Genomic DNA, 15,277 nt, shown 5'->3' with positions numbered 1-15,277 from the left:
CCGGGCAGCATATTTAAAAGGTGCTGGGACAGATGCAGCTTTATCTCACTCTGAACTGCGGTCCAGGGAATCACTCAGAGACTCCCGGCAGCTTTTCAATCTTTCCCGAACTTACTACCTTTAATGTCCACCATTCCCCTTCTAAGCCTCTGCACCCGCCCCATCTCTTCTTCCTTATCCTCTCCACCTTCTTGCCTGCACAGCATGAAGACCATCACTGTGCCACACAACCTCATGCTGCCAGTCACCTGCTGGAGAGTCCACCAGATCGATGGCCTACCTATTCGATGGACCACATGGTGCTCAGGAAACCAACAGCTTCAGGGTCCTCAAGTCTTTCCCAGTGCCCGAGAGCAATGCCAGGCCTTCATCCAGGTAAGTCCAGACAAGTGTACACCACGGGTGGAATCGTCCCAGATTTACACTAAGTGAGGCAGCGGGTGGGTGAAATACGTTTTACCCTCCGGCCACAATGGTGGGTTTTCACGCCGTATCATCCCAAACCCGCTGCATTAGTTATGCATTCCCGGAAACACGTTGTTTCGATGGTGGGTGGGCTCTCATTTTCTCGCTACATCATCACCTTGCCACTTCATCATGCCGGGCACCATATTTAAATTCCAGACGTGCGCACACACCTCAGAGCTTCCAGCCCAGGAATACTGCAGGGAAGATGTCCACGAAAGGCAAAAAGACTGCATCCCCCAGGTTTAGTCACTGGAACGCCTTTTGGATGCTGTGGAGGTCCACTGCGATGTCCTCTATCCCAACCAGGCTTGGTAGGCATTGGCAGCGGTGATCAGTGCCAATGTTGCAAAGAAGAGGTTGGCCATCCAATGCAGATAGAGGATGAATGATCTCATCTGTACAACCAGGGTATGGCAACTCTAAACTCTCACACTCAAGCCCATCACACATTAACTGGCATCTCACTCACTGCCAGCTCAAGGGACATCACCACTCACTCTCTCACACACAGACCCTCACATCTCCATCTGGCCTTAACTCCTCTGCAGACTGCCTCCTCAGCCCTCACCCTCTTGAAGCCATTGCACAGATCAACATGTGCCCCCATACACACCCTGGGATACCCTCGTTCCCCAGTACAGCCCTCGCCGTGCAGCCTCTTTCCTTGCCTGAGATCACTTCTCCCCCTTCCCCAAGTAAGCCCTAGCCCTGCAGTTGTTGAAAAGCCACCCACATATGGCTGATCTGTTGATAGAGACCTATCCGTGAGCCCCCCTAAAAGTGATGTGGTGCTGTCTGTGAAGCCTAATGCTGATGACTGGGAGTGTTGACTGAAGCAAGGTAGGAAACAAACCTTGAAGCCAGGTGCACGTTGCTTATATGCTGTTGTGAAATGCATTGGCATGTTTTCCCACCGACGTGGGCGGACGATCCAGTGGCGGGGGGAGGGGGTGGGAAATAATTCCGTCAGGCTGGCCTAATAATGAAATGCAGATGTATTACAATGAAGCTCCCACCAATGGGATGTAAAAGAGGGTCCCGACATCTGATGGTGGGAAACGTGGTCTGCTATTGAAGGGCTGAGCGGACGATCGCAAACTGGTTTCACACTGTTGTGAAATCCATATTGTCCGCTCATGCCACCAAACACGCCCGGGCATCGGCGGGCACGGAAAATCCTGGCCCTTGTCGGTACGGACGTGTTCTGCTGGGGTGGGGGAGGTGGGGAATGAGTGGACGGGGGAAGGGATAATTCCAGTCGGGGTCAATTTGAATCCCGTCAATGGGATGCAAAAGGGCTTCCTGACGGACTGTGGCAGGATTGGCAATGTGCCATTATCCCACCACGATGGTCGGGACCACACGTTCCTGTCATCAATTCCTGCCATCGGGAAACCGATTTTCGTTTCCCATGGGATAGTCTGCCCCACCCACCATGACACCTGACATTGGTGGGGGGAGGTGGGCTTTTCCATCCATTGGTGTTCATTTTTTTCTTTGTCGGGGAGGGGCAGCCCCTTCAGAGACTGCGGCGTCAAGGTACAAGGATCTTTATGTGGAGGAATGTCACCAGGGACTGTCCACTGGCAGTTGTTATATTGAAGGACCTATTCTGAACAAGGAACTGTCTGGCAATGATCCCCTCCTACATGGTATCAGCCCTGGAAACGTGTTTATGCTTCCCTGCTACTCTGTCATTGGAGGGCTCATAATCCTCAACCGTTTCAGAATGGCCTGAATGTACATGGGCTCCTGCCTCCTCCTCCTCTTCCTCATCTTCTTCCTCCTCAGAAGTTGAGGCTCTGCCCATGGCCTCATCGTTGTAGTAGAAGGATTTGGTATCTAACGGGTTAACATGAGACTGAGTACAGTACCACCCGCACAGTGATGTAAGAAGGCACATGACCTAGACCTACTTCCAGTCTAGAGATGAGTAGCAATAGTGCAAGGACCTAGTTTGGAGTCCTCTCCAAATCTACTGTGAATATGTACAAAGTTAAGTGTTATTAATAAAGATTTTCTTGTGACTTATACAAGACTGTTTCATGGTGTCCAAGCCGTATCCTTCAAGCATCGCAACAGCAAATTATACCATGGTACCAGTGGTATGATACATCATGTCATCTAGCTGGAGGCCCTTCCACTGCACAATGTCGTACAGTATGCAGCATTCACAACTATTCTTGAAACCCTTGTTGGGGCACATTGGAGAGGTCCACCTGAGTGACTGAGGCATTTGAATCTCATCTTTAAAATGTCAATGGTCTGCTCGATGGTGCTCCTGGTGATGACATGGCTGCTATGTAGTTGCACTCTACCTTGGATTGTGGGTTTCTAAAGGGGGTCATTATACATGTTCTTAACAGCTAGCCTTTGGGGGACCTAGGAGCCATCTGCGTAGGTGGTTGAAATAGAAGGGGGAGTTGGGAACTCCTTAGTCTAAAGGAATTATGGATGTTGCCCAGGAATCTTGCATAGACTTGAAAAAAGACCTTATTGTGGTCACAAACCATCTGGACGTTGATCGAGTAAGAAGACTTATGGTTCACAAAGGTGTCCACTTGCTGAATTGGAGCCTTTAATGCAACATGGTGCAGTCAATACTGGAAATAGAAAATACTGGAAAATTTCAGCAGGTCTGGCAGCATTTGAAGAAGAATCATATGGGCTCACAACGTTAACTCTGTTTCTCTCTCCATAGACGCTGTCAGACCTGCTGAGTTTTTCTAGCATTTTCTGTTTTTGTTTCAGATTTCCAGCATCTGCAGCATTTTACTTTTATCTGGGTGCAGTTAATGACGCCCTGCACCTGAGGGAAGCCTGCAATTTGGGCAAAGGCTGTGGATCTCTGAGTCTGAGACTCAAGATCCATGGGGAAACTAATGTATTCCCCCATTTGAGCAAACAGGGAATCAGTCACTTCCTTAGTGTGTGTTGCTGGCTGGGATATACCAGCCTGGTCTCCTGCTGAGGCCCGGAAAGAGCCTGAGGCAAAGAAGTTTAGTGTGACGGTTACCTTCAATGCCACTGGCAGGGCATGGGGGTCAATGGATTGTGCCTCTAGTTGCTGCTGCACCATGTGACAAATGTCTGTCACAACATCGCAGCACAACCCGAGTCTTCTCTGGCACTGGTTTTCTGCCATGCTGAGTTATGACGCTCTCGGTCTGTAGAACCTGGTTGTCCTCCCTTTCCCCCTCCCCCTCCTTCCTGCTGCTCGTGCCGCTGCCTTTTCCTCGAACTTTGGCCCTCCCTCTGGAATCTGGCTGCTCACTTTGACTGGCTTCTACATCCTCTATGTGAGAGGGTGCCATGCCCATCCCCAATGTTCCCTCGGCTGAAGCACTGTGCTCACTTCTGAAGCACTAATTTTTTCCATGCGTCTAGGGGCAACAGTCAGTGGGGGGCAACAAAAAATTGCCCTGGCAGACCAGCAGCCCAATTCTTCAACTCCCTTGGGCCACGAGAAGACAGCAGGAGTTAAATTCCTGGCACTTCTGGGACACTAAATACAAACTAATAGATACCTCTACTGGGGTATCCCACCTCTTCAAAGGGATAAATACAAACTAATAGATAACTCTTCTGGGGTATCACATCTCCCCAAAGTTGTAAATACAAACTAATATATAACTCTACTGTGGTCCTCACCTCTGCGAAGGGGTACCCTGGCTATCTTAAACAAATGCACACATGGCCTGCTCCGTGCACTTCGGGATCACACAGCAGGGATGCAAAATGCAAAATCAGTGGAGGCGGCTGATGATTTAAATGGCTGCGAACTGCGCATGTGCAAAACTTGGCCGGTCTCCAAACCCATCCCATGAAAATGGGACATGCCATGTTTGGCGACAGAACTTAGTCCACCTGACAAATTCTGCTATTTTTCCATGATGGAGAACATCTCCATTGTGACAAAAATCTGGAACATAATGTTTGAAATATCATACTGGTATTGGGCAAAATGTCTGGAACTAAAATAAGCTGATAAATTGGAGAAAACATAAATAAAAGAAAATATAAGTGGTCCACACAGATAGCTGACGCTTCTGCAGCTGGCTTACACTAGGGTTTATTCTCTGGGTAATAATATTAAAAAGACAAGGACAAAGAGGTTCTCTGGAAAACTAATGCCTAGCAATTAATCTAGGAAATATTACATTAATATTATTTCAGTTGAGTGATAATGTTTTTATTAAGGAAATATTCACATCCTCTTTCTTGTCATTGCCCCACACTAAGACGGCTGAGATTGAAAACCTTTGTTCTGCTACTGTGTGGTGCTGGAATTTGAGTCACTCATTAAAAATATTTCATTTAGCATTTTTACCGATGCATTGCCTAGGTTGGAAATGCAGCAGACAGACCAGGAATATCTTAATCTTGGTTTTTGAACTATACTGAGTTAGCCTGACCTAAGAGGACGGACAAAAATACATCAGTTGGGATTCCAATCCTTTGGGGGTGAATTTAAACCAAAATATAGGCAGATTTGGGTCAGCTGGGAGGATAAAGTGTTCAAATTCTAAACTCTGACCCCAACCAGACCTCCACCCGCCCACTTCTAATTTTAACGAAGGCAAGACAGAAGGCAGACAACCAATCTGCTCTCAGGAAGTGAGGTAACAATTTAAGTATTCTATAATAAGCTGACGTGCCTCATTTAATTCTCCATTTTAAAGTTAAGTCTGGGCAGTCATTTCCCGAGCCTCAGAAAGCACAGCAGCTGCAGAGGGGGCAAGGACTGCTGGATCCAGGAGTGCTTACCTGCTAGTACCAGCTCAGCTGTCTCACAAATACGAACTAACCCCCCCCCGGCCCATCAGGCATTCAACCGACCCTTCAAAGTCCCTGATTCCCCTCCCACACTGTGATCTCCAATAACCCACCCTCCATGGATTCAGGATTGGACCCAGCCAGCCCCCAGGCTCAGGGCCTGGATTTACCTACTCCCTGCATACCCTACCAGACTAGAAACCAAGCCTACCAATTAGGTTAACCTCTGGTAGGGAACTTGTCAGTGATGTCACATGCGTGCTATGAATTTAAAACTCCACATAGTCATGGTGGGGGGACACTTCTGGGTTTTCCACACACTATCGAGCCTTCCCATTCCTGGGGTCAAAAGTTAAAAATCCCCCCCCCCACCCCCACCAGTGTCTGTCCTTTGACCCCTGTCAGAACATGAACATGCGTGGACATTGAAACACAATTAGATTGGTGGCTTGATGTCTCTCATGATAAAATCAGCTGAACACAAAGTCCCAGATGTTAAGCTGATACTTCTGGAGTTTGTTCCCAGTGTGAGTCAGTACCTGAAGGAGAGGAGGGCTGGGTGAATTCTGAAAGAACACTTGAAAATATTGCCCTTTGTTCTGCACCACAATATATATCACATTTCAGAACCTTCATATCTTTCCTGTACAGTCCTATGTTTATTATTCTTATTAGTTTTGACCTGACGATTTAACTTTGAAATAAAAATGAATAGTCATTATGTTACAAATTGCATGGCTATCAGCTTTCAATTTGTATCTCAGCTGCAAAGCATATTTTCACACTGCCATCACAGCCTATTGATATATTGCAGAATCTCAGTAAATCTAATCTATATTGACTGGCATGGTCTTGGAGTACATCATCTTCCAACATTTATATCTGCAGTGTTGTGTATCCAGACCCATGTATGAAAGTAATGTTTTTACTGTAATCATCAATGCTATACTACGCCTATGTTGATGATTATAGTGGAATCTATTTAATAAAGGGCAGTATATAATAGTATGAATGCTACAGATGTAAGTTTTGGAAAGTGATGTACTCCAGAAAGATTCCAATCAATACAGATTAGATTTATTGACATACTCCAATATATTATATATAAATTACAACATGTAAAGCCTTGATAATTCAACTACAATTGTTAGCCACACAATAATCAGGTCCAATTAACAGAAAGTGACACGGAATACCACAATGAATCATCTTCAGGTGAATAAAATTCTGCTTCAAGTAGAAAATGATTAGCACAATAGTGTTCTACAATGATATATACATTTTACACTCAGGATGATACAGCAGTGATTTTAATTCACAATTGTCAAAGGACACTGTGGGTGTGAGGGAGTTAGGTTTCCCTTTCATACTTAAACTAAAATCAAAACATAACACTCACAGCTGTGAAATTATTTTAAGATATGTTTGTGTTCCTCCATCTATGTTTTAATATTTTTAATAATATTTTGTGTGTGTGTGTGTGTTTTTATGAATGGTTCTGTGGAACTCTCAAGGTGAAGCATTTGAGGTGCTTGAATCTGCCCTGGAAATCATTGGACAGTACTGTCTGTTATTTGGCAGGAGAGGAAACATGCACAGGTCCCATTTAAAGGGACAGGGACAACTAAAGAGGGTGTCACAAGGAGGGGGATAAAATTTAATAAACTTCTGGAGACCATTGGTGCCTTAACTCATCTGAAGCCATTTCCAAGGCTGAGGGAGCAAGGGAGTAATAAACTGCAGGCCAACATGAAGAGAAAAGGATGCTTAGATGCTTCTGAGTCCACAGACCAATTAGGGTCATAGAGTCATAGGACAGAATTTTTAGACAGCAGGATTTTACGTTCCCGCTGTCGTCAATGGGATTTATAACGGCCCACCGCATTTTATGGCCCCATCCCCGCCGAAACGGGGCCGTAAAATTCTGCCCCATGGAGTTTTACAGCACGGAAGGAGGCCCTTTGGCCCATCGTGTCCACGCCGGTCATCAAGCCCCTATCTACTCTAATCTCATGGCCCATAGCCTTGTATGCTATGGCGTTTAAATGTTAATCTAAACACTTCTTAAATGTTGTGAGGGTTCCCGCCTCTACCACCCCCTCAGGAGTGTGTTCCAGATTCCAATCACCCTCTGGGTGAAAACATTTTCCTCAAATCCCCTCTAAACCTCCTGCCCCTTGCCTTAAAGCAATGCCCCCTGTTTATTGACCCCTCCACTAAGGGGAAAGTTTCTTCCTATCTACTCTATCTATGCCCCTCATAATTTTGTACACCTCTATCAGGTCCCACCTCAGCCTTCTCTGCTCTAAGGAAAACAACCCCAGCCTATCTCATCTCTCTTCATAGCTGAAATGCTCCAGCCCAGGCAACATCCTGGTGAATCTCCTCTACACCCTCTCCAGTGCAATCACATCCTTCCTATAGTGTGACAACCAGAACTGCACACAGTATTCCAGATGTGGCCTAATTAATGCTTTATACAGCTCCATCAAAACCTCCCTGCTCTTGTATTCAATGCCTCGACTAATAAAGGCAAGTATCCCATATGCCTTCTTAATCACCTTATCTACCTGTCCTGCTGCCTTCAAGGATCTATGGACATGTACACCAAGGTCCCTCTGATCCTCTGTACTTCCTAAGGTCCTACCATTCATTGTATACTCCCTTGCCTTGTTAGTCCTCCCAAAATACATCACCTCACACTTTTCAGGATTAAATTCCATTTGCCACTGTTCTGCCCATCTGACCAGCCCGTCTATATCATCCTGTAGTTTAAGGCTTTCCTCCTCGCTGTTTACCACACCACCAGTTTTCATGTCATCTGCGAACTTACTGATCATACCCCCTACATTCATGTCTAGATCATTAATGTACACTACAAACAGCAAGGGACCCAGCCCCCTGTGGTATGCCACTGGACTCAGGCTTCCAGGTACAAAACCAATCTTCAACCATCACCCTCTGCCTCCCGCCATTAAGCCAATTTTGGATCCAATTTGCCAAATTGCTCTGGATCCCATGGCCTCCTACCTTCTTGACCAGTATCCCAAGTGAGACTTTGGTCAAAAGCCTTAGTGAAGTCCATGTAGACTACATCAACTGCACTACCCTCATCTACACACCTAGTCACTTCCTCGAAAAATTCAATCAAATTAGTTAGACATGATCTCCCCCTGACAAAGCCATGCTGACTATCCTTGATTAATCCTTGCCTCTCCAAGTGCAGCTCAGCACCGAGTCTTGCCCACGATGACTGTTGAAGCTGAGGTGACTCCACATGTGCTGCTTGCAATTGGAAGCTTTTTCTCCACCCACTTCACAGCATCATTTCATAGGTTAATGTAAGCAGACCTGTGAGAAAATACAACCAGATTTCATACTGCCCCTCACTGCCCCTACACGTGTGCATGCATTATACTGCAGCCACAAGTCCCCTTGCAGCGGGTGGCACGGGTCAGTATCTATGGCTCTGTTGATTCAAACCCTGAAAATGCTGGCTCCCATTGACATTCCCAGGAAAGTTTTTCATGTTCTGTAAACCTGCTTGATGGTACCTTGGCAGGTGTGAGGTAATAGGCAATACTGGCTGTTGATGACCCTGGCAAACCTTTGTGTGTTCTATCGAATGAAGAATGGGTTGCCATTTAATTGAATGCTTCTAAAGGACCTTTGAGTCGAATGCCTGGCCAGGTATTAAAACTCCATTGTGATATCACCAGAGAAATGCTGGTGCTGTCGCATTCAGGAAGAGAACCTCCACCAATATCTGCCAATGTGAAGTACGTCACCTCTCACTGCAGTAGGTGGGATGGGGGTGGGTGCAAGCAGGCGGGCAGAGCCATCCTGCTCACAGAGTCCCTTGCGGTAAACATTGATGTCAATGAAGGAACCTCGGGGCAAAAAATAAATAAAAAACATCTAGCTTCAAAGCTCATAAGAACTTAACAACCAGCTGGAAAAAAATGAAAGCAAATGACAAGGGTTTTTAAAAGGTTGAATCCAGCTACCTTTAAAATCTGCAGGCCTTTTAGCGGCCAATCTGCCCTGCCAGTCATAGGGCCTACTACATACAGTTGGATGCCTCCTATCCACAGCCTAAGGCCTCTCATCCTTAGGCTGAGGCCTCTTACCCACAGCTTGAGGCCTCCTATCCACCAACTTCCTTTGGGAGTGCTGGGGGTTCACCACCCAACATGCATTTGAGCCAGTATTTGGCCTTGCTGCCCTTCTGTGCACTATTTTACATCTGGGAATGAAGTATTTGCAGATGCTACAGATGAATTCTTTAGTCACTCACCCAGCATCCAATTGTAATGTACAGCAAGGCCCTAAACCAAAGGCAGAAGCCAGGAAACCCAACAGAAATTGGTTCTGTTGCACTTCTGGAATATTAGATTTGGGTTGTCAAGACGAGCAATATTGCTCCCCAATGATTTCTCTGTATGTGGGTAGCACTGATATACATTAGCATGAAGATATATTTTGTTCCTCTATTGTGTCAGGAGAAGATCAGACTACTTAAGAAAATAACATGGCAGAACCATGTGCTTCAAATATCAAGTTAATTACAGGGATCAACCGCTATCTCCTAAGAATTGAGCTGCTAATACCTTGGTTGTTGAATAACTTGACAGCGAATGCCAGAACAGAGTGCAGCAGAGACTTATAATTTTTACTGTGTATGTAAACTCTAAAATTGTATTGTGTCTAGAGTCTGACTACAAGATGCAGTATGAAATAAGCAATCACAATCCATTGATAAACTGAATGTATATAAAAAGCTGTCAAAATGAATAAAACTTTGTTTGGTTGATCCTGTTATTTTTCCCAACAAGGTGTATTTGTAATTAATAAAAGTAACATTAACTTCGAGAACTTCATTGTGGAGCATAACTCCTCCATACAGTTAGAGAACAAAATATTCTTCACTGATCAAGTCACCAAGCTGCACAGCAAGATATTGGCAAAAATAGTACAATTCAAATGCATCAGTTCCTTCTCCACGCAGAAAGCAGCAATTACAATGTACAATGTATGCACTAATTCTGCTTCACTTTAATTACTAAGATGTAGACAGGTGACAGTGTTCAAACCGGCATACGCTGGAACTGATAATATGAAATAAACAAAACAAGTAGGATTATTTTAAATTATAGTGATAAAGGGAATTAACTTTCTCAAAACTTAAATGCTTACCTTTGGCCAGCATAATGATAGATAACTTGACTCCTTGGAGTACAGATGCTTTATAGAAATAGCTTCTACATCTAATGTGCCTTGACACTGCATCCTTAGTATCAATGCAAAACAATTTCCTCACATCATGCTAATCTTGCTAAACCCAGAATCTGTGCATAAGTTAACTGCAGCGCAGTGCAGTGAGACTGCCTAGAGGTAATATCCCAACACTGATTCAGTTATTCAGTTTGGCACAGTGGCCTTGATTTTCGTAGAGTTTTGGAGACTCTGGGGACCTTCCAAAATAGTCGGTGAGACCTGGATCCAGAAGTCCAGCCCTCATTTCTGACTGTTCTTATTTTTGCCATGGGGCAGGGAGGGTGGGATGGGGAGGGAGGGTACTGAGTTCAAACAGACCTGGGGCAATGGCCTTATTCCACACTGCAGAAATTACAAATCTTTAGAGAAGTCACAAATGCCTCTGAAGGGCCGATAAGGTATGTAGAACTGTCAAGTTATTAAAAGCCCTTTAAAAATTGGAAAAAAAAACATCTGCCTGTGTCTGTGAGAGTTGAATAAACTGTTCTAGCAGTTTCAATAGCTGTTTGCTGACATGTGTCTGTGTGTGTGAGAGAGAGAGAGAGAATGCGTGTGTGTGTGTGTGTGTGTGTTGATGAGAGTGTGTGTGTTGATGAGAGTGTGTGTGTATGAGTGTATGTGTGCAAGAGAGAGCGTGAGTATGTGTGTGTCTGTGAAAGAGTGTGAGTGAGTGTGTGTGTATGTGTGAGAGAGTGTCTGTGTGTGTGAGAGAGAGTGTGAGTGTCTGTATATGTGTGTGAGAGAGAGTGTGTGTCTGTATATGTGTGAGAGAGAGAGAGAGTGTGTATGTGTGTGTGTGTGTGTGTGTGTTGGTGACAGAGAGAGTGTGAGTGTGTGTGAGGGTGTGAGCGTCTGTATGTCTGTGCAAGAGAGAGAGTGTGAGTGTGTGTGTTTGTGTCTGTATGTGTGTGTGAGAGAGAATGTGTGAGAGAGTGTGACTGTGTATGTGTGTGTATGAGAGAATGTGAGTGTGTGTGTGTTGGTGAGAGAGAGTGTGTGTGTGAGAGAGAGTGTGTGTTTGTGTGTGTATGAGAGAATGTGAGTGTGTGTGTGTGTTGGTGGGAGAGAGAGTGTGAGTGAGTGTGTGTGTGTAAGAGTGTGTATAGGAGAGTGTGAGTATGTGTGTGTGTCTGTGAAAGGGAGTGTGAGTGAGTCTGTGTGTGAGAGAGAGTGTGAGTGTGTGTGTGTGTGTGTTGGTGAGAGATAGAGAGTGTGAGTGTGTGCGTCTGTGTGTGTGACAGAGAGTGCGAGTGGCTGTATATGTGTGTGTGAGAGGGAGAGTGTGAGTGTCTGTATGTGTGTGAGAGACAGAGAGTGCGAGTGTGTGTGTTTGTGTGTGTGTGTGTTGGTGAGAGTGTGTGTGGTGTGTATGAGTGTGTGTGAGACAGAGTGTGAGTATGTGTGTGTGTCTGTGAAAGAGTGTGTGAGTGTGTGTGTGCGCGAGAGAGAGTGTATGTGTGTGTGTTTGTGAAAGAGCGTGTGTGTGTATGTGTGAGAGAGAGTGTGTGTGTGTCTGTGTGTGTGAGAGAGAGTGTGTGTGTGTCTGTGTGTGTGAGAGAGAGTGCAAGTGTCTGTATATGTGTGTGAGAGAGAGTGTGAGAGTCTGTACGTGTGTGGGAGAGAGAATGTGTCTGTATGTGTGTGTGTGTGAGAGAGAGAGAGTGTGTGTGTGTGTGTTGGTGACAGAGAGATTGTGAGTGTGTGTGTGTGTCTGTATGTGTGTGAGAGAGAGTGTGAGAGAATGTGAGTGTGTATGTGAGAGAGAGAGTGTAAGTGTGTGTGTGTTTTTTGGTGAGAGAGAGGGTGTGACTGTGTATGTGAGAGAGTGTGTGTGTATGAGAGAGTGTGAGGATGTGTGTGCTAGTGAGTAAGAGGGTGTGAGTGAGTGTCTGTGTGTGAGTATGTGTGTGTGAGAGAGTGTGTGTGTGAGAGAATGTAAGTATGTGTGTGTCTGTGAGAGGGACTGTGAGTGAGTCTGTGTGTGAGAGAGAGTGTGAGTGTGTGTGTGTCTGTGAAAGAGTGTGTGTGTGAGTGTTTGTGTGTGTGTGCGCGAGAGAGAGTGTATGTGTGTGTGTTTGTGAAAGTGTGTGTGTGTATGTATGAGAGAGAGTGTGTGTGTGTCTGTGTGTGTGAGAGAGAGTGTGAGAGTCTGTAGGTGTGTGGGAGAGAGAGAGTATGTGTCTGTATGTGTGTGTGTGAGAGAGAGAGAGAGAGAGTGTGTGTGTGTGTGTTGGTGACAGAGAGATTGTGAGTGTGTGTGTGTGTCTGTATGTGTGTGAGAGAGAGTGTGAGAGCATGTGAGTGTGTATGTGTGAGAGAGAGTGTAAGTGTGTGTGTGTTTTTTGGTGAGAGAGAGAGTATGACTGTATATGTGAGAGTGTGTGTATGAGAGAGAGTGTGAGTATGTGTGTGCTAGTGAGTAAGGGGATGTGAGTGAGTGTCTGTGTGTGAGTGTGTGCGTGAGAGAGTGTAAGTATGTGTGCGTCTGTGAGAGGGACTGTGAGTGAGTCTGTGTGTGAGAGAGAGTGTGAGTGTGTGTGATAGAGTGTGAGTGTGTGTGTGTGAGTGTGTTGATGAGAGAGAGAGTGTGAGTGTGTGTGTGTTGATGAGAGAGAGAGTGTGAGTGTGTGTGTGTCGGTGAGAGAGTGTGAATGAGTGTGCCTGTGTGTGTGAGTGTGTATGTGTCTGTGTGTGAGAGAGAGTGTGAGTGCCTGTATGTGTGTTTGTGGGAGTGTGAGTGTGTGTTTGTGGGCGTGTGAGTGTGTGTGAGAGAGTATGTGTGTGCATGTGTGAGAGAGTGTGTGTGTTGAGAGAGTGTGTGTGTGTGTATGTATGTGTGAGAGACAGTTGGAGTGTTTGTGTGTGTATGTGAGAGGGAAAGAAAGAGTGTAAATGTGTGTATGAAAGAGAGAGTGTAAGTGTGTGTGTGTCTGTTTGCGTGTGAGAGAGAATGTGAATGTCTGTATGTGTGAGACTGTGTTTGAGAGAGAGTATGAGTGCGTGTGTGTGAGTGTGTTTGAGAGAGTGTGAGTGTGAGTGTGTGTGAGAGAGTGTGTGTATGTGTGACAAGACAGTTGGAATGTGTATGTGTGTTTGAAGAGAGTGTGGGTGTATGAGAGAGAAAGTGTGAGTGTGATTGTGTGTAAGTGTGTGTGTGTGTGTGTATGCGTGAGAGAGTGTGAGTGTGAGTGTGTTTGTGTGAGACAGTGAGTGTGAGAAGGAGGGTGAATGATTGTGTGTGTAGGGTGAGAGAATGTGAGTAATTGTGTGTTGGTGAGAGAGTGTGTGTAAGAATGTGAGTGTGTATGTTTGACAGAGTGTAAGTATGTGTGTGTGAATGTGAGAATGTGTGTGTGAGAGAGTATGTGTGTGAGAGAGAGTGTGTGTGTGTGTGAGAGAGAGAGTTGGAGTGTGTGTGTGTGAGTGTGTGTGAGAGTGAGTGTGTGTGTATGTGAGAGAGAGTGAGTGAGTGAGTGTCTGTGTGTATGTGAGAGTGTGTGAGTGTGTGTCTGTAAGAGAGAGTGTGTGAGCATGTATTTGTGAGAGAGTGTGAGTGAGTGTGTGGGAGAGTGTGAGAGCATGAGAGTGTGAGTGATTGTGTGTGCACATCTGTGAGAGTGTGTGAGTGTGTTTGTGTTTGTGAGAGAGAGAATGTGTGTATGTGTGAAAGAGTGTGTGAGTGAGTGAATGTGTTGTGAAAGAGAGTGTGAGTGACTGTCTGTGTTTGTGAAAGAGTGTGGGAATGTGTGTGTGAGAGAGAGTGTATGAGCGTGTGTGTGAGTGTGAGTATGTTTGTGTGTGTGAGAGTATGGGTAAGTGTGAGAGAGTGTGAGTGTGTGTGCCTCTGTGTGCGTGTCTGTGTGACAGAGAGAGTGAGTGAGCATGTGTGAGAGAGAGTGTGTGAGTAAGTGTGTGTGTGAGAGAGTGATTGTGTGTTTGTGAGAGTGTGAGTGTGTGTGGTGTGAGAGAGAGTGTGTGTCTGTATGTGTGTGTGATAGTATGAGTGTGTGATAGTATGAGTGTGTGTCTGGGAGTGTGTGTGTGAGAGAATCTGTGTGAGTGTCTGTGTGAGAAAGAGAGAGTGTGAGTGAGTAGGTATGTGAGGGATTGTGTGTGTGTTTGTGTGTACGAGAGTGAGGGTGTGTGTGTCTGTATATTTGTGTGAGAGAGTGTGTGTGTGTGAGAGAGTGTGTGTATGTGTGAGAAACAGTTGGAGTGTGTATGTGTGTGTGAAAGAGTGTGTGTGTGTGAGAGAGAAAGTGAGTGTGTGTGCGTGTGTGTGTGTGAGATAGAGTGTGTGTCTGTATGTGTGTGAGAGAGTGTGTGAATGTGCATTTGTGTGTGTGAGAGAGTGAGTGTGTGTGTATGAGGCACAGAATGTAAGTGTCTGCATGTGTGTGTGAGAGAGAGTGTGTGTGAGTGTGTGTGAGAAAGCGTGTGAGTGTGTAAGTGTGTGAGAGCATGTGAGTGTGTGAATGTGTGGGACAGAGAGTGTGAGTGAGATTTGGTGTGTGTTTGCATGTGTGTAAGAGTGTGTGTGTGAGAGAGTGTGTGTGCTTGTGTGAGAGACAGTGTGAGTGTGTTTTTGTGTGAGTCTTAGTGTGAGAATGAGTGTGAACAGATGTGTGTGATGTGAGAAAGAGTGAGTATGTGTGAGTGTGTGTGTGAGAGAGAGATTGTGAGTGTGTGTGAAAGAGAGCATGAGTGAATGTGTGTGGTGTGAGAGAATGTGTGTGTTGGTGAGAGAGAGTGTGAG

The sequence above is a fragment of the Cetorhinus maximus genome, chromosome 11 (genome assembly GCF_964194155.1).
Source record: "Cetorhinus maximus chromosome 11, sCetMax3.hap1.1, whole genome shotgun sequence".
In the NCBI taxonomy this organism is placed as follows: Eukaryota; Metazoa; Chordata; class Chondrichthyes; order Lamniformes; family Cetorhinidae; genus Cetorhinus; species Cetorhinus maximus.
This window is presented reverse-complemented; position numbering follows the sequence as displayed.